This window comes from Mauremys reevesii, linkage group 7, assembly GCF_016161935.1.
Source record: "Mauremys reevesii isolate NIE-2019 linkage group 7, ASM1616193v1, whole genome shotgun sequence".
In the NCBI taxonomy this organism is placed as follows: Eukaryota; Metazoa; Chordata; order Testudines; family Geoemydidae; genus Mauremys; species Mauremys reevesii.
Window position 1 is genome coordinate 101,046,668 of NC_052629.1, and position 18,664 is coordinate 101,065,331.

At 39.8% G+C, this 18,664-nt stretch overlaps 2 long non-coding RNA genes across 2 annotated transcripts in view; one reads left to right on the plus strand and one right to left on the minus strand.

The window, feature by feature from the left end:
- The first annotated feature begins 4,794 nt into the window (after positions 1-4,794).
- On the plus strand, positions 4,795-16,796 carry LOC120409231. Its single transcript, XR_005601221.1, has 5 exons — positions 4,795-4,915; positions 5,007-5,611; positions 12,139-12,233; positions 15,456-15,618; positions 16,458-16,796. It is a non-coding gene; the product is annotated as an uncharacterized LOC120409231 (long non-coding RNA).
- The window catches only part of LOC120409229, a 44,515-nt gene continuing 39,810 nt past the window's right edge, over positions 13,960-18,664 (minus strand). Inside the window, exon 4 of the long non-coding RNA XR_005601218.1 lies at positions 13,960-14,237. This is a non-coding gene — a long non-coding RNA (uncharacterized LOC120409229). The remainder of the gene's footprint in view (positions 14,238-18,664) is intronic.

Genomic DNA, 18,664 nt, shown 5'->3' on the forward strand with positions numbered 1-18,664 from the left:
TCCATTTCAAAGTGGTAATTATCAGTTTATTACTGTCTGAATTAATTTAAATGTTAATAATAAATAAATACATTACTAATATCTTCCAGAGAACACAAGGTCTAATGGTTAAAGCATAGAATAAAGACAGGAGATCTAGGTTCTGTTCCCGTCTGTGCCCCAAACTTGTTACATAACCTTGGGCAAGACATTTAAACTCTATACCTAACTTTCCACATATATAAAATGGGATTAACAATGAAGTTATGAGGTTTAATTCACTAGTGCTTGTACTAGTGTTTGGGAAGGCATTATAGAACAACAAATCTATGGCTACTCTGCCTGAGCTCTCGTATTGTAAAACACAGACCATATCTGATAACCTATAGCTATATCTGTTAAACTAACTAAAGTCCTACTAATGATTGCTGAAATGGAAGAGATGTCTGAGAGGAAAGGATTTGCCGGTTGTGGAAGGACCCATTGCCAAAAAGAACAGACATGTTTTCTTTCCCTCCCTCATTCCATTCATCCTCTTAATTCTCTTACTCCATTTTCCAAAAGAGGTAGTGTCAAAAAAATGCACTTATGCCATCCCAGCTCAATACAAGTCTGATAATTTCTAGCAGATTCAAATCTAAGCACATGTATTTCTTATGCACAAATGTACCTGGTGTGAGGACACGTGTGTGTGGAGAAGGTAGTTCTCATGAAAGAATTCAGGCACTAATCTTGCTGAGATACCACTTAATAAAGTGCAGTTTCGGACAGTAAAATTATGACGGTAGTTCGTCTTTTTTAATTTTGTGGGCTGCCTCCTCTTTGAATTGTTTTTTCTCAAGGTTCTTGGGGAAAGTAAGGTATAGCCAACATCGCTGACTTCACTTTGCAAGCTACAGACCAACTCTGATTTATATATAAAATATGCTGCTGTAATTTTAGCTCCTTGAAGAGCTCCCTCATAATTTACCTTCCCTTCCACACACACTTATTTTTAGGAAGAAACCCCATCCCCTTCTGACAACAAGGGCAGGAATTTCAGAATCAGAAGAAGGCACGTATACAGTCTGCCACAACAGCAAAGAATAGCTATAACCAGCCATTACCCTGCCCTGCCTCCCTGCCAAGAAGTTTGCCATCTAAAGACGAAGCTGGAGAGAAGCATCCAAGATCTTGTCAATCTGATGGTTAAGGAGCGGCAAAGTGACGCACCAGTGACCCTCAATCTGGCAGATGGGAAGGAAGGCAGGAAAAAAGCATCACTTATTCCCTTTTCAGTACATCAAATGGGATGAAGGGAGTAGGGGAAAAGTATCTAGGTGCACAGTCAGATCAGCCTGCCAAATCAGAAACCGGGAGAAGTACCCAGGAGAACCCTCTAATAAGTCTGCCAGCCAGGGGGAGAAGTAAGGAGAAACACAAACACAAATGTAATAAATCTGCTAACCATTGGAGATGGGGGAAAGGTGAGGAGATGCCTCCCTAGTAAACCTTCATTCCTCTATATTGAAAACATTTTGGGATCCTCAATGATGAAAAGCACTTCATGGTGGGGCAGGGAGTGGAATGGTTTGACATGCTGTTCTGGATTCATTCTGAAATCTTCAGACTAATTGGAAAGCAAGTATGTATCGCAGGAAGCAGACTGGCAAAGCATATGTTACAGCATTGGTAGCTACTGTGAAGGGGAGAATAAATGCATTATTCACTGAAGTATAGCTCAATTAAAACAAAAGATCAGGCTACAATATGGAGAATCATTTCCTGAACCCTGGAGCAGACTGTGTTACAGTATCAGTGTTGCAATGAGCACTGTTTGCAATCATTTTTAATATGAATGATAAGATAAGACAGGTGGCAATAATTATAACAGCAATATTTTTAGTAAGCCATTGTCTACATCTTGTCTAACTGTGTTGATTTTCCAAGATGTTCCATGATTTTCCAATATTCTTTATTTCCATTCTATTTCCTTTTTTTAATACCATGAAAAAGTCGCCATGGAGATGTGTAAAAACCCAATATGAATGTAAATATTTTGCAATGAATTGCTTTGTTTTTGTTTTTGAAAGTCCTTTGCAGAGTTAAAAGCCAAAACAGACTTATTGCCTGAACTTGACAGACATGGGAAAAAATGACTAAAAATAAGAGGGAATTGAAGCTATTTTTATTGTCTACGCTGAGAAAAAGACAAGATGGAAAGAGTATAAATGAGGAAAGCTAAGTATTTGGGATTTTTACAGTTCTTTCAATTGTAATAATCTAAGGTGTGATTAGTCCAAGGTAATTTCCCCCCTCACCCCAATAACACAGGCATTTCATGCATTGTAAGTGAAGAATGATACAGCAACAGAAATATTTTAAACTAGAGATTTTCTTAGTGCTGTTTTTTCCTCATACTGCTCATCTCTTTGCATAGAACTGTTTTAATAAGGGGACACACAAATCAATGAGTTTTGCTCAGGAAAGCATGTGTGGTGCATTTGTTTTCTGCTGCCAAAATGTGCTAAAAAACTATTCATTTTATTTATATTATCTATGAACTAAATCCCGCAATCTTTCCTCAGTCTTTGCTTAGGAAAAGAACTCACATTGAAGTCACTGAGTCAAACTGCAGATAGTTTCACTCAGCATAGCTTTACTGAAGTCAATGGTGTTCTGTCAATTTACACCAGCTGGGTATCTGGCCCAATGAGTTTTGCTTGAATAAGGAGTGAGGGTGTGGGCCATATGCTATTTATATAGCTTTTTAGATGGACAGGGTATTTTTATAGCTGCTAAAATATATTGTTAGTAGGGCTGTCAAATGCTTAAAAAAATTTATCGTGATTAAATTGCACTTAAAAAAATGAATTGCGATTAATCGTGCTGTTAAATAGAATACCATTAAAATATTTCTGGATGCTTTCTACATTTTCAAATATATTGATTTCAATTACATCACAGAATACAAAGTGTACAGTGCTCACTTTATATTTATATTTGATTATAAATATTTACACTGTAAAAAAAATAGTATTTTTCAATTCACCTAATACAAGTACTATAGTGCAATCTCCTTACCACGAAAGTTGAACTTACAAAGGTAGAATTATGTAAAAAATTAAACTGCATTCAAAAATAAACCAATGTAAAACTTTAGGGCCTACAAGTCCACTTCTTGTTCAGCCAGTCGCTCAGACAAACAAGTTTGTTTACATTTGCAGGAGATAATGCTGCTCACTTCTTGTTTACAATGTCACCTGAAAGTGAGAACAGGCATTTGCATGGCACTGTTGTAGCTGGCATTGCAAGATATTTACGTGCCAGATGCGCTAAAGATTCATATGTCCCTTCATGCTTCAACGCCATTCCAGTGGACATGCGTTCATACTGATGACAAGTTCTGCTCAATAATGATCCAAAGCAGTGTGGCCTGCCGCTTGTTCATTTTTATCATCTGAGTCAGATGCCACCAGCAGAAGGTTGATTTTCGTTTTTGGTGGTTTGGATTCTGTAGTTTCTGCCTCGGAGTATTGCTCTTTGAAGACTTCTGAAAGCATGTTCCACACCTTGTCCCTCTCAGATTTTGGAAGATACTTCAGATTCTTAAACCTTGGGTCAAGTGCTGTAGCTATCTTTAGAAATCTCACATTGGTACTTTCTTTGCGTTTTGTCAAATCTGCTGTGAAAGAGGTCTTAAAATGAACAATGTGCTGAGTCATCATCCGAGACAGGTATAACATGAAATATATGGCAGAATGTGGGTAAAACAGAACAGGAAACATACAATTCTCCCCCAAGGAGTTCAGTCACAAATTATTTAACACATTTTTTTTAACGAGTGTCATCAGCATGGAAGCATGTGCTCTGGAATGGTGGCCAAAGCATGAAGGGTCATACAAATGTTTAGCATATCTAGCATGCAAATACCTTGCAATGCGGGCTACAAAAGTACCATGTGAACGCCTGTTCTCACTTTCAGGTGACATTGTAAATAAAAAGCACACTTGTTTTTTTAGCGATTGGCTGAACAAGAAGTAGGACTGAGTGGACGTGTTGGCTCTAAAGGTTTACATTGTTTTGTTTTTGAGTGCAGTTATGCAACAAAAATCTACATTTGTAAATTGCACTTTCACGCTAAAGAGATTCCACTACCGTACTTGTTTGAGGTGAATTGAAAAAAACTATTTTTGTTTATCATTTTATAGTACAAATATTTGTAATAAAAATAATATAAAGTAAGCACTGTACACTTTGTATTCTGTGTTGTAATTGAAATCAATATATTTGAAAATGTAGAAAACATCCAAAAATATTTAATTTCAATCGGTATTCTATTGTTTAACAGTGTGATTAAAACTGCGTTGGGCAAAATATTGTAAACTTAAATGACAGGATTTACTCCATGGGCAATCCTGTTATGAAAGAAAGAGGTTGTATGCATATTGTTTTATTTTAAGTGATAAAGTGAAGAAGTAAGGTTAATGTTTGCAATCAAGCATGTTTATGCTATCAAGTTAGTAAAATATGCCTGTGTTGAAAGAAGCAGTAAATAAAAAGAAACGAAACCAAATAGTATGTTTATAAGAACACTTGACCACTGAGTGGAATAATCAGAAATGTAATCTTTGGTTAATAATGCACAGACTTAGCTCAGCCATATATACTAAGGGCCTAACATTGTTGTTAAGCAAAATGAACAGAAATGGAAGATTTATACAGCCCTTCTGGCTTGCTGGAGAACAACAGTTCCAGAAGTGACTGCATTATATAATGGACAGTTTAAAGAACATCACAGAATATAGATGAACTTTGTATAAATTATATGAATTTTAAAATAAACATTTCAGCAGCTAGCAGAATATTGATGGAGAAACTGCAACTTGAGCAAGCCTAACTGCAAAAGCGGCAAGGGATGCACCACAGAATGAGTCCCAGAAAGCAACTTGCAGAGGTAAGTTGCTGATCAGAGCAAATCAGCTGGTATTCAAGGTTTATCCCAAGAGGGTTGTACCAACTTTTATGGCCTATTTTTTCTTACACAGGCTGGTGTGGCAAGATATGTTGCATAGAGACTAGAAAACAAAATCCAGTTCCAGTTGCAAGAACTCAAAAGTTGATGTCTCTTCTCTTATTGAATGGTGAGGGAGGATGACCTTTTGCCTGGACATTTCAAATCTCTGAAAGAAATGTGAGTCACTAACCGATTGGTTCATGCTACCACTTCCAAGAAGAGAAGCAAAGTTGGACCACAAAGCAGAAATAGGATAAAATGACCTGTCTCCTTCAGTATATTTCTTTCTGAAATCCAAAGACACTTGGACGGTAGAAGACTAAGGTCCTGGGCTGTCCACCTCTGAGTTCTCCTGGTGACATTAAGGACCTATCTTGGATAGGCACCTTTAAGTGTCTTTCTACTTTCCTACAATTCAGGTTGCCCAGGAAATGACTACAATGCACCAGCAACTGACTACAGTCATGTCCGTCCTTTGCTCCACCTGTTTGTTCAAAGCAGGAGCTGATACTGCAATAACTGAGCTAAAAGCTGACAGCTGAGTACAGATCTAGTGATAAGCAACACACAGACTTTCTCTTGGGTGATAACCCACATCAATCAATTGACCACTTCCTGAAGCTGACTACCCAACTGGTAAGAAAATGTGCATGTTTATGTATCTTAAAGATTGTTTGGTTTTTTCTTGTCTTTCTTTTGTAACAGGTTCCAATAAAGATTGCTGTAAACTAGCTTTAAAATTGAAAAAGTTACCATTAACTAATATAACTGTATATGTGAAGACCACAGTTAATAGTTTCACACTGTCTTTCAAGTTCTAGGTGTACATAGACATTAAAAAAACTAAAGTGTTTATAGGGTTTGCAATACTTCTACCGTGTATTTGTAACATTTCTATCCAGGGTTGTTCAATTATAGAATATATTTTTCTGGCTCAAAATAAATCTACAATCTGTGTCAAGCATAATCGGCCTATCCACCACCCCACTCCTTACATATTTCCAAAATGAAGCCAGCATAAGTGGGGCCTTCTGTGTGGTCTGTGTAACATGTTGTTTTCTCCGTATAATTTCTCTCTATTTGTATTTCACTCTGACCTCTCTCTGCCAAGTTTTTCTCCCTTTTTTCCTATGCAGTTTTCCTCCTGCAGCAGTCACTAAGGAGAATATGAGCCCAATTACATGAGAAGAATTTCAAATACACAGCATTTCAGGGGGTTAGAAATTAGACAAAACCAGTTAGTCTATATCCCTCATAACCCTGGGTTAAATTCTCATGTTAGCACCCAACTTGAATAGCTGGACTGAACAGTGGGAAAGAGAAATCTTTCTCTCTACTCCCTCCTACACAGCAACTACAAAAACTACTTCACCCTGTTGGCTGAAGCAGCTGTTTACTGTCCTTATGTGTCCCTGACTCAGAGGCAGCAAAGATCCACACTTTATTATGATGAGTAGAACTGGGTAAGAGGGTCAAGTCTCCAGCAGGATTTAGAGTGGCTTGAGGGTCTCAGAAATGCAAGCTGGGCCCAGGTTGCTTACACATAAATCTCTAAAGCCACAGCTCATAACACTGGCCACTTAGCATACGTAATAAAGATCTCTTTCCCACAACTCTGCCTACTTGCCACATCACTTTTTCCTAACACAACACACAAAGTGGTAGATATTCAGGTCATACCCTACCCCTTTTTCCAGGGCTAACACCTGAGCAATGCCTTGCAGAAAGTCCATTACCACACAGTCTACACAATGCACAGAGGTTGTATACCTTATAACTGGCCCTTCTCAAATCCCGCTCCTACCCCTTTGTGCAGCTGAACTGCACTGGTTCCACTGAAGTGCAATTTTCCATTTTGTTCTCACGTAGGCTGAGATTCTCATTGCCAGGCAGACATTTAGTTTTTCTCCTTGCTGAGATGCTGCAGGTTGTTATTTGATTTTTTTGGTTTGTTTGTTTGCTGTTTTTTTTTATTTAACAGACAGACATCATGGAATTGAATGATGCTATTTATCAGTTAGCTCCTGTTGTTACAAAGCTAGCAGAAGTATAAAAGAAGGCTTTAGAAGAGGAGTAATTTTCTTAATGTTAAGGCATGATTCTCTTAAGAAAATCCTTGCAATCAGCATCCAAGTGTGTGCAACAGCAGCATTTTGGAAGGCAAAATTGGCTGCTTCACAGTGTTCAGCATGAAGAAGATTGTTGAGGTACTATAGTTCTCCCACACTGTTATTAGATGACAAATTCTGTCCACTGCTGAAGACCATAGGAAGTGATCTGTCTATGAAGACTCATCTAGTCCCTTATTGATCAAAATAGGGAAAATCCATGTGTCCACATTTGAAATGTAAGCTCCTGCATGTGGTGATTCAAACCCTGCCCACTCACTAATTTCCTTGTATTTTAGAGGTTCAGATCAATTTGCAGGCAACACACCACCTGATGTGTAAAAGGAAATGATACTCGTGTGCAAAGTAGAAAAAAATTAAGGAAAGGAAAGAAAAAAATTACAAAGAAGTGTAGGGTAAATACAACAAGAATTAAGTTCTTATTTGTAGGCAACTAGAGAAGAAGAAAACTACTGCAGCTGAGTGACAGTAAGACTTATGAAAGAAGCATTAGCAGAGGGGAAATGTATTGTATTTTAGCCTAGATTCCATTAAAATAAACAAGTTATAATACAGAATCAATAGGGCTAAAGTGCATCTTTGTATTCATAGTGCTGACCGTTGCTTGGCTCGCACTAGTATTGAGTAATCTCTCATTTAATCAATGCTGGGTTTACTAGGACTTCTCTAAATCTTACAAGACTGCATATTTTCAATGATCCCACACTAGAGTTTCTCCCATACAGCTATTTCTAGTTACCACATTAAATGTTGCTTTAGTGCTGTTTATCATTATACAGGCACACACTGATGACTCAGTAATTTTGTTTTCTGAATCTTGTTCTATTTTTTTTTCCTTTTTCACAAAACACATTCATTAAGCCTCTGATTTTTAAGGGAAGCTGTCCAACAGTTTTAAATAGTCTAATGGAAATGTTATTTCCATTTTTATATACTGTTGTATATTACATAATGTAAACTAAGTGAACCACTTAACAAACTTATCTGAATGTATTTTTTTCAGTGGAACTGATTTTATGTGCTGAATGCAGAATGTTAGGGGAAAAAAACAAGAATCTGTTTCACATACAATCCATATGAATGGTATGTGAATTTAATTTCCTTTTAGATGAATAGCTTGGCTGGAGATTGTTCATTTTGTCATGAGAAAAATGAATACAGATTTAAAAAAAATAAAGATTATACCCTAGAGTTCATTTGACAGTTTTATGACTAATCAAATGAAGCGATAAGTACATTGACACTTCGTTTAGGAAGCAAAAAATGCAATATAACAAAGTAGGTTTTTTTAAAATAACAAGCTTTATAACAGCAGTGAACAGGAACAAATTCATTTATTTCCAAAGAAATACTTATTTTTATAATGTTACAATCTCCTCATCCCAGCTGACTGTGCTCTTCTCCCATCTGAGAGGGAAGAAGGGTCAGAAAAGTCAACCAGCTATTTCTCCTGAGTTGCTTCCAGCTATAAGCTTCAACCTTGCTGCAGAACAGGAGTTTTCTTCTGGACTCTCCTTGCTTAGCCAGCTCTAGTGTTAGACCAGGCAAAACAAGGACAGCCTGTATCATAACTCCTATTTTACACTGGGCGTGCAGCATGTGGCTGTCACTGAGCAAAATATCTTGTTTTTCTTCCATCATGACGATGGAGATGGGAAAGATACACTTTCTGGGAGTTCCCTTTCTTCTGGCCTTCAGCATGGAGACAATTCCCTCCTCTGTTTGTACAGAAAATCTTCCCATGCCTGAGTCAATCCCAGAGTTCTTCTCCTTCCCTTGCATAGAATAGCATTTGAATGGAAGTTGATGATTACAGGATCTTGAGGGAAACCCAGTTGTATAGCACTGTACTGTTAAGCAGATACCACCATTCCTTACACAGGTGGATGAAATGATCACTCTATTGCAGCTCAGGCTCTAAAAGTATTTTGGGGTCCTTCTGGGTGAAAAGTGCTACATAAATATAGCTGCTATATAAATGTTCTTCAGGAAGCCTTGGAGTTCTTCCTGAAGAACAACCCAGACAGAGACTGGACAGAAGGAGTAGTAACAGAGGCCCATCTATCCACCTCTCAGCAATATGGAGGTTCTGGGGGTAAGGCAAAGAACTGAAAGACAGCTCATTCTTCTTCAAACAACCAAAGTGGGTCAGGATCTTCACATTTATCCAACATCTATCAGCCAGAGATTATATAAAAAGAGAGAGCCCTAACAGGGTCCAGGGATAGCAACCTAGTAATAATCTGTAACTCTCCACATTCACAGCTGGAAGAGAGTGATAGTTTGCTCACCATGCTGCTGTCCCTGGATCTCACTTGTTCCAGCCCTGCACTGCCTTGATAACTTTTCTATCTATTTCTAGCCTAGCAGGTGTCCTGTACATTTTTCAAGCTCCAGTTTATGCAACATTTTACTATGTAGGAGTTAATTTTCCACTTGGCTTTTTCCTCGTGTTAGTGATTCCACAATTCTAATAAAGGTTTCTAGTTAGCTGACTGTTATGAGTTTTGTGACCAGCTTTACACGGTTCCTAGAAGAGCAGCATGAACCTAGACATTCCATGTGTTGGAGATATCGGACAAATACTTCCAAGCTGGCATGTGCAAGCAAATGGACAGGGCTTATCTTTTAACTAATTTATCTGGCTGGTTGCCCTCTACATGGTAGAGATAAAAACATTATGGTTTCTGGAGTGGCATGCTGGTAGATAAGGTCCATGACATCTCTTAAAGTTGTATTGTGTTCTTTCTCCACCATCTGAAAAAGTGATGCATAACCCAGCAATATCAGATGGTATATTGGAATATTAAGATTAAATAACGATACTGAAATTATTCATTAGACTAGTTTGCCAGATTTTATCAGCACCATTTTTTTTCTTTTGAGATATTTTATCTGTAAAGGGAATGTGTGTTAGGAATTGATTGGACAGGTCTCTTGGGCTTTTGAACCTTGCTCTTTGATGTTACTGTGACAACTTATACAACTGCTTTTATTTCCTCATTTATTCATTTTTATTTCCTCTCTGTATTGATTCCTTTGGTACTTGGGACATGTTCATTATTACTGAAACTGCCACTTGATATTTAGAGGCCCAACTTGTGCATGAATAAATTCATATGCCAAGTCAGTGATTTGACTTTACTTTTCAGCAAGTGACTTATTTCACAGTTGTTCCCTGATATACCAATATGTAGAATACCAATACCTTCTTGAGATGCAGTAATACAATTTAAAAAATACTTAAAGATCTATTAAACATGCATAAAAGGGAGATCAGACCATTTATTGCATAACAGAAGGAATGTCTGGATTTTGTGGAAATATTACTGTTAGGAAAGACCCTGGTTAATCAAGTTTAACTACAGTTCAATGTTCAGTTTGCGCTATTTTAATAAATTAAGTATTTAAATTGTCACTTTTCTAGTAGCAGGCAAATAATTCAAGAAACTTGCCTCATGCTTAAGAGTTCATGCTGATAGTAAGGTTGTTTTGTACTAAACCTAAAGCCTTATAGGGTACCCAATCAAAAATATCCATAGCTTTCTATGGTTTCTGGTTAGGTGGCAGATTGATTTTCCTAGAGATGTCTCTTCCCTCCCACCCCTCCTGCACACCAGAGAACAATGGTCTGTGGAAGGACCCTCCACAGCAACGTGCAGGGATGTGGAGAATGGGATAAGGCCCTGGCTAATGTCATGCAATCAGAGTTTAAGGCCAGAACGGACCACCAGATCATGTAGTCTGACCTTCTGTATATCACAGGCCACCAACTTATCCCAGCACCCATACACTAATCCCAACAACCAAAGTTAGACCAAAGTATTACAGCCTACAGGAGGCTAAACTATTGTGTGCATCAAACAAAGAATAGGAGGAATCAAAGTGCACCAAAGCCCCTGCAATGGCAAGGAATTGATTAAGTGAGATATACCCAGATGATTCCAGCAAGGGACCTGTGCCCCATGTTGCAGAGGTAGGCCCAAAAAATAAAAAATAAAGTCACTGCCGATCTGACCTGGGGGAAAATTCCCTTCCAACCCCACATATGGAGGTCAATTAGACTCTGAACATGTGAGCACAAACCAGCCAGCAAAGCAACTGAGAGTGAGTTTGTGACTATGAAAAACCACTAGCTAAAGCCATTTCTTAGGGATGTAGTGGGCTGATAGATCCTATAGCAGAGCCTGTTGATGTAGGGGTGTTGCAAGCCCTGCCATTGACTAGAAGGGTAAGAGTCTCTTCAACCTCCCAAAAGTTGTTCAGGAGTGGATAGAAACGCATGTAAATTCTCATCTTGCTTTCCAAACTCTAGGGCCTTCTCTTCTAGCCCTGCCCATCAACCATGCTGAGTTCACATAGCTAGCAGAAATTACCTAGAAATGAACTCAAGCTGAGTGTACCATGAGGGGAGACAGGGCACGCCCTCCCTGGTCTAAGGGGCAGGAATGTTTAAAATAAAAATCCTCACCTCAAAGAAAGGGTGTGGAGATACCAAGCTGTAGCTGGAGGACCTCTCCACCCCCCTCCCACCTCAATGTCATTATACAAAGTTTGCCCAAATTAGAGTGGCAGACTCCCACTCTTCTTCCAATAGCTTATCTGTTTTAGTAGGCATAGGGTGGGAAGTAAATTTTCAGTCCAGTTAGTCTCTCTCTCTCTCTCTCCCCTCCTCCTGGACTAGAAGAGTTTTTAAAAGACCTGAATTTTATCCCATCTGCTAGCCTGAAATGATTAAGATTAGGTTTTATTTCACAGAAAGATGGGCTATCTGCAGTATTCTACCCCTCCTCCACAGCTATCAATAGTATTTTAGTGTAGTTAAGACACAGGCAGGTTAAGGTTGCAAACAACAAAATGGTGTTTATTGAGATACACAAAAAACAAACTAGGACTCCCTGCAACTAAGAGAACACAAAGAATAACTGCTCAGTTGTTAACACAGATGATATAATGGGGAATTAATTGCAGAGCCCAAACTCTTGCACACTGGGGTTTACAAAAATAACAGAAGGACTATACCATGTCTTGCAGACAGTGGACAGGAGAACAAGAACACAGACAGAAACCAGGACCTCAGGGAAGGATCAGGAACACAACAGAAATCGGAGTTCAGGAATCTGTGACAGGTAAGTAGATCTTCGGCAGGATGTCTTCTGACTTCTATTCTTGACCTCTATATCCTGTGTGCTGAATGCAGACACTACAATGTGTGGTGGCTTAATAGGCAAGTGAGGGTAAGTCCAAAGGAACCTTATTAGGTGTTACTGGTCCACCTTAAGTCTTACTCCCTCAGGACTCTAGCTACCAGCAAGGCCAGTGGTGTGGCAGGGATTCTATGCCTCACTGGGATGACCTGCTTTCACAGCATCCAGAGACACAGAAAGAATCCCCCTCAGGGATTGAACACATCCTTATATATGTTCCCTGTTGTGAGGCAGATTTCACTATCACATACACTATCTTTCCCGCCTTTCCCTCTGCTTTCATGCCAAACTTGAAAAAGAGCATACGAGCTAAAGAAGGGGTGCCAAGATGGATGACCAGCTGTCCTTTTACCGATCCAAAATGGCAGCTATGTACACTTAATGAATTGAATGTTATCTATCCAACACATCCACAGGTACCATGGTGAAAGGCAACCTTATACAAAGCTAGATAGAGCAAGGTATAAAGGTTATGAAAGTCAATGGGACTCTTACATTCAATCACACCTTTGCTTAGTCTGTTCTAGGAAAATCCTATTAGTATTAATTGTGTTGGTATCTTGGGGACTTATACGAACTTACAAGTGCCACTCTTATGGACATATAGTTAGATGCTAAATATCCTCAAGTTCTATGTAATATTTGCAGCACTGTAGATGCCATATAACACAATATACGGTGTGGCACTATACAGGGGAACACTAACCATCAGTGCCATCTAGTGATCAGGCAGGATCATGGGAGGTTGTCTTCCTCCCAGGCATGACACTTTCTTACTACCATCTTGCCCTGCAGTGGTCTGTCCTTTCAGTGAATCAGCCCTTTGGCCAGGTGACTTTTTCAAGTCCTCCCCTTGCAGGGTAGTCCATGGAGTCCAATGTTGGGAATTCTTCAGGATTAAGAAAGGGAATCAGGGCTTCTTCCTTGGGTGAGGGTGTCATGGTTCACACCCTTGTACTTTCAGGATCTTCCCCTAACCGAGTCCCACTTCAAAGGATAGACTTCCATATTTGTACCTCTTTAGGGGTTGGTAGAAAAGCCTGGGTCCACCCTCTCCACCAGGCTCCAATCCAGGGCGCAATGGTAGGCAGCTAAACCCTGCACCCTCAGGTGCTATATGGCTACCTCCATGGTTCACTTCCTTCTAGTCCTCTCTCTACCCCAGGGGAAAAAGAAAGAACTAAACACAAAAATAAAACTCTAAAATTTACAGAATCACAGGTTCCTTTTTTGTAGGCTTGGTCAGGTCAATATAGCGAGGCCTCGGGCAGCAGGAGCTCAGAGTGCAGGTCAGCTCTCCTCCACTATGCTCCCCTTTTTGAGTTCCTCCAGCCTGTGCAGGTACAGTGGGGCATGTCTACCTGGGCCCAGAGTAGCTCTTTAATCCATTAATTTCCAGTGTGGGGTTTCTGCACTCAGGGGCGGCTCTAGGATTTGCGCTGCCCCTAGCACGGCGGCACGCCGCGGGGGCGCTCTGGTGGTCGCCAGTCCCGCAGCTCCGGTGGACCTACCGCAGGCCTGCCTGCGGATGCTCCACCGAAGCCGTGAAACCAGCGGACCCTCCGCAGGCACGTCTGCGGGAGGTCCACCGGAGCCGCGGGACCAGCGGACCCTCCGCAGGCACGTCTGCGGGAGATCCACCGGAGCCGCCTGCCACCCTCCCGCGGGACGCCGCCCCAAGCGCGCGCTTGGTGCGCTGGGGTCTAGAGCCGGCCCTGTCTGCACTCCTTCAGTCACTTATTAGGTTAATAAGAGTTGCATGATTGAATTTTACTGCTGCTAGTTGAGAATATATGTGGTAGCTGAATGCACTGAAGTGACAATACATTCCTTAGCGACTGATTCTTTGAAGAATTTCTGTGGTGATGGCTTCCCACTCATTTAAAATGTTTCCAAGTGACCTCTCTTTCTAAGGTTTTACGGCTTCTAAAATAGAAAAAAATGAAAGAGACTCATTAGTAAGAAAGAGCATAGACATGCACAATTGTACGCTTTCCACAGATGCAGCATGTGTGTTACTAGGGATATTTTGAGAATTCCTGTTATTTGAATTTAACATCCACATTCACAATCTGTTCTCGATTCATAACTTGCTTAAGCAGGTATATTTGCAAATTAATGAATACAATATGTTTATATTATTATGTCTCTTTAGGGAAAAGTAACAATTTTAGTCTAAAGTGCTGCCACATTTGGCACACTGTCACACAGCTAATTAAACAGCTTACTGTGAAATAAACTGTTCCAGTCTTACGACTTTTTAAATCTAAAATACATTTGGGTGTAACATTTGTGAGAACTCCTTGGGTCTGCAGGAAAAAAAAAATCTTTCCCACAAAGGCAAAAGCCTTGGTCTTAACTGACCTTTTTTCTATCATACAAGAGGGAGGGCTTGAGAAGATTTGGTGGGGGGGAACAACAACAAAAAACTTACTGCCCACATTTTATTCCCAGCAATGAATAACTTGCAAAACTGATTCCTCCAGACATATCAGGTCGTCAGATGGCGCTGTGGATTTTGATGGATTTCTGTTAAGCTTGCATAGTATTATACAAAGTCATTGCCATCTGTACATTAATCCGTTTGCTATGACACTGTGTGCACATTTAATTGAAGGCAGGAGGGGATCTCTGGATATTGGTCTCAGGGATCTCCGGATAGCTGTCTCAAGCAGCCAACCCAGAACAGAATTGCTCTGCTCCAAAAAAACAAAAAACAAAAAACAACAACAACAAAACCCAGGCACACCCATCCCACTATTAACAACATGATGCAATTAAGCAGTAGCTCACTTAAAATTTACATTACTATATACATAAATTGGCTCTGTTTGAATCAACGACTTACTGGTTTTAATATTTAGTGAATTACATGTTTTAAAATCAGTATATGTACTTGTTTATACCCCTTCTCCCGCCACACTACTTCAGACACAAAGAAAGGAGGCACGATCAAACAAGTCTGAGAACCACTGGAATACACAGACCTTCCAGCAATTCAATAACAATGCTTGAACAAATAATGACTAGATATGGTTTCCTCATTTCACAAAACCTTAGAAAATATTATGCCATTTAGTGATTAGCATGATTCTATTTCATGTCTCATATTATCAAAATTATTTGGGACTTTTTGTTCTCCAGATATTTGTTCAGCCAGCTGGACTTCAGCACAGGAATATCTATTACCAGAAAGAAAGTATTTGTCATTCTGCTCACCCATATGTCAAGCCTTGCAAACAAATCTTTCTGAATGATCTGTCATTATCCTCAAAGCAAGGTGAATCTTCAGGACAGCAAAGTATAGGTAAGGAGACAATACTATTGAAACAACTGGTACTAAGCAGCAGAGACCAAAATTGAAAGGCCAAGATGATGGAACTGGCCTCTCACGTTTATAGCTGGTTCTGTTGTTGAGTTGAGACATAATTATTTCAGTAGTGCTCAGCGGCCCCAATCAGAATCAAGACCTCACTTGGCTGGATGCTCTGTAAACATAAGACAGGCCCAAACTCAAAATAGGGACAAAATGTGACAGGTGAATGTAGAACATAGCAGAGGGTGGGGAGGGAGTGTGAAAGCTTTCATTGCCACAAACCATGCCATACTTGCTATGAAAATAAAATACTTCAATCTCCATTGCTGTCAACACAGCATTTCTCATACTGGGGTTCACTGCTGATTTTTTATTTATTTTTTTTGGAGGGAGGGAATACCGCGACCTGTACCCGGTCCCTGATTTCGCATTCTTTGTCCATGGCTATCTGAGTTCTAGGCTCTGTGGTCCCTCCCTCATCTGAGGGGGTCAGGCCTTTTGTAGTTCTGGAAGGTTCTGCCAGTCAACCAGGTGTCAAATAGGTCAGTATCTCTTGTGAACTCTCTCTTTTTTATTTTAAAAAAAAAAATGTCAGAGTAATTTAATTTGACATAGTTCAGCCCAAGTCTCTGTTGGATCAATATGGTATGTTATTCATTTTACAGTATTGTTATTTTATTTCAAATACAGCTTTTGCAGTAGCCTCAAAAAAAAAAAAAGCACACAAACATGACAGTGAGAATCATAAAGTAAGATACATCAACATCTTATCTCTTAAAGTCATGTAAGAAGTGAATATAACAATGAGTCAACTTTTTGTTGCCATACAGAGATGCAAATTTGAATCCAATCTCAGCCCTAATGCTCGACCACATGATGGTAGGGGACTGGGAGTATGGTTAAAGTAGGACACCGAGTCTGAGGTAAGAGAGCCATACCCTACAGGCTCCTTGATGGTTGACTGTAATGATAGTTTCAAAAGAAGCAGTCTACTCTGGAAGTCTCAGTACAGTGATACAGCTGACATGTGGGAAGAATGGCCACAAAGAATGATGGACTGAGTGAAAATTTGTGCTTTAAGTCATACTAAACTGCTACCCAAGTCTCTTTCCCAGGGATCCGAGTGCCTTGGGCAATATTTCCTTATCACATTCTCCCAGAAGGGAATAAACCCACTCTCTATAAAAAGAAACTAAAAAAATTGTAATGGCAAACAGTATTATGGAAAGTTCATTTCCTCATCTACAGTGAAAGCACTAACATTAATTCACTTAGATTGTAGTCATTGGTTCTATACTTGTATGCTAATTTATTTTGATTGACATCAGTTATTACATAGAAAAGTAAGAGAGGAGAAAAATCCCTTTCCAAATAGCTTTTGTGCAAAGCTTCATTGCCTCAGCTGCTTGAGTTCCTTACTTCATTTTTGAAAAAAATTATACTGGCCCAGCCAGGCAAGCAGCTAACCTTTCCTATGTACATTTATTTTGATTACATTGCTTTTTCCTAGGAAAAATTACTTCTTTACCTTGATATAATAAATGAAACCGTGGTTTTATCAGGCTCATTTTCAGAGTCATGTAGGACATATGAAGTCAAGCTACATTCTTATATCATAAGAGTAACCTGTATTTTTCTGTTTTTAGTAGAAACAAGAATGGTATACGTCTCCCCCTGATCTGTCGTTTTGCATATCTGTCGCTCATCAATAGGGGAACGTGTTCAGATTCATGTCAGTTCTGATCCGCATCTCAGTCATTGGCAGCAGTGCCCTCCCTCCCCACCCAGCACCTTCCGTCCGCCAGCGGCCCCATAGGTAACCAATCAACTCTTCCTCCTCCCTCCCTCCCAGCGCCTCCTGCATGCCGCGATCAGCTGTTCAGCAGCGTGCTGGAGGCGCTGGGAGGGAGGAGGAGAAGCGGGGACAGGGTGCGCTTGGAGAAGGGGGTGGAACTAGGTGGGAAGAGGTGGGGCAGGGGTGGAGGGTATCTGTCCTCAGTATCTGTCGTTTTGTTATCAGTTGACCTTTTCAAGAACGTAACCCCAACATATACCAGGAACCCCCGGTATATGCTATATTCTGAGAGAGCCAGGAACAATTTTTGAACATATTCTATACCTCCTCTTCACCTGCACTACTCCATTTAAAAAAAATCAAGAGCCATAAATGCAAAACAGCTTTTCCATGACCATTCCCTTTCCCTATTTCAGAAATTCTACTTGAAATAATACTAGACAGACCTGAGCAATGGCATTGCTATTTAATACCTACAAAATTACTTAGAATATGTTTTGTTTTCATGTGTGTCTCCGTAAATGGACTCTATTGTACCTTGTGATTGGCATATATAGTATTTAAACACTACTCCTGAACAGAAGAGCTGCCACTTATATTATCTAAGTATCTTAGGTACTTACATGGCCCCCATTACTGTAATACCTGAGCACCTCACAATCTTTAATGAATTTATCCTCACAACATCCTTGTGAGGTAAGGCAGTACTATTAACCCATTTTGCAGATGGGGAACTTAGACAAAGAAACTAAGGCCCAGATTCTCAAAGCTATTGCAATGGGAGTTGGGTACCTAAATATCTTTGAGGATCTAGGGCCAAGTGACTTATCTAAGGTCACACAGGAAGTCTGCATCAGATCAGGGACTTAAACCTGGGTCTTCTAAGTCCCAGGCTAGTACCATAACTGGATAATCTCTCCCTCTTCTAGAACCCCAGGGGAACCCCACCACATGGGAAAAATGGGGTTGGCTGACCTGCAAATTATTTTTAAAGAAAACTAAACTTTTTTAGAAAATGTGTATACATTTCTGTAAGGATCTGTTCCTCAAATATCAGAAAAAAAAGACATATGCAAACCTGAACAGTCACATGGTCATATTTTGCCATGGCCTTGATATGCCCTTCCCCACAGAATAGGCACAGTGAAAACCTTTCTGCTCAACCTTCACAATGTACCTCAGCTTTCCACTACAGAAAATCCCTCTATAGGTGTGTGAGAACTCTTTCAATCTTTGACCTCC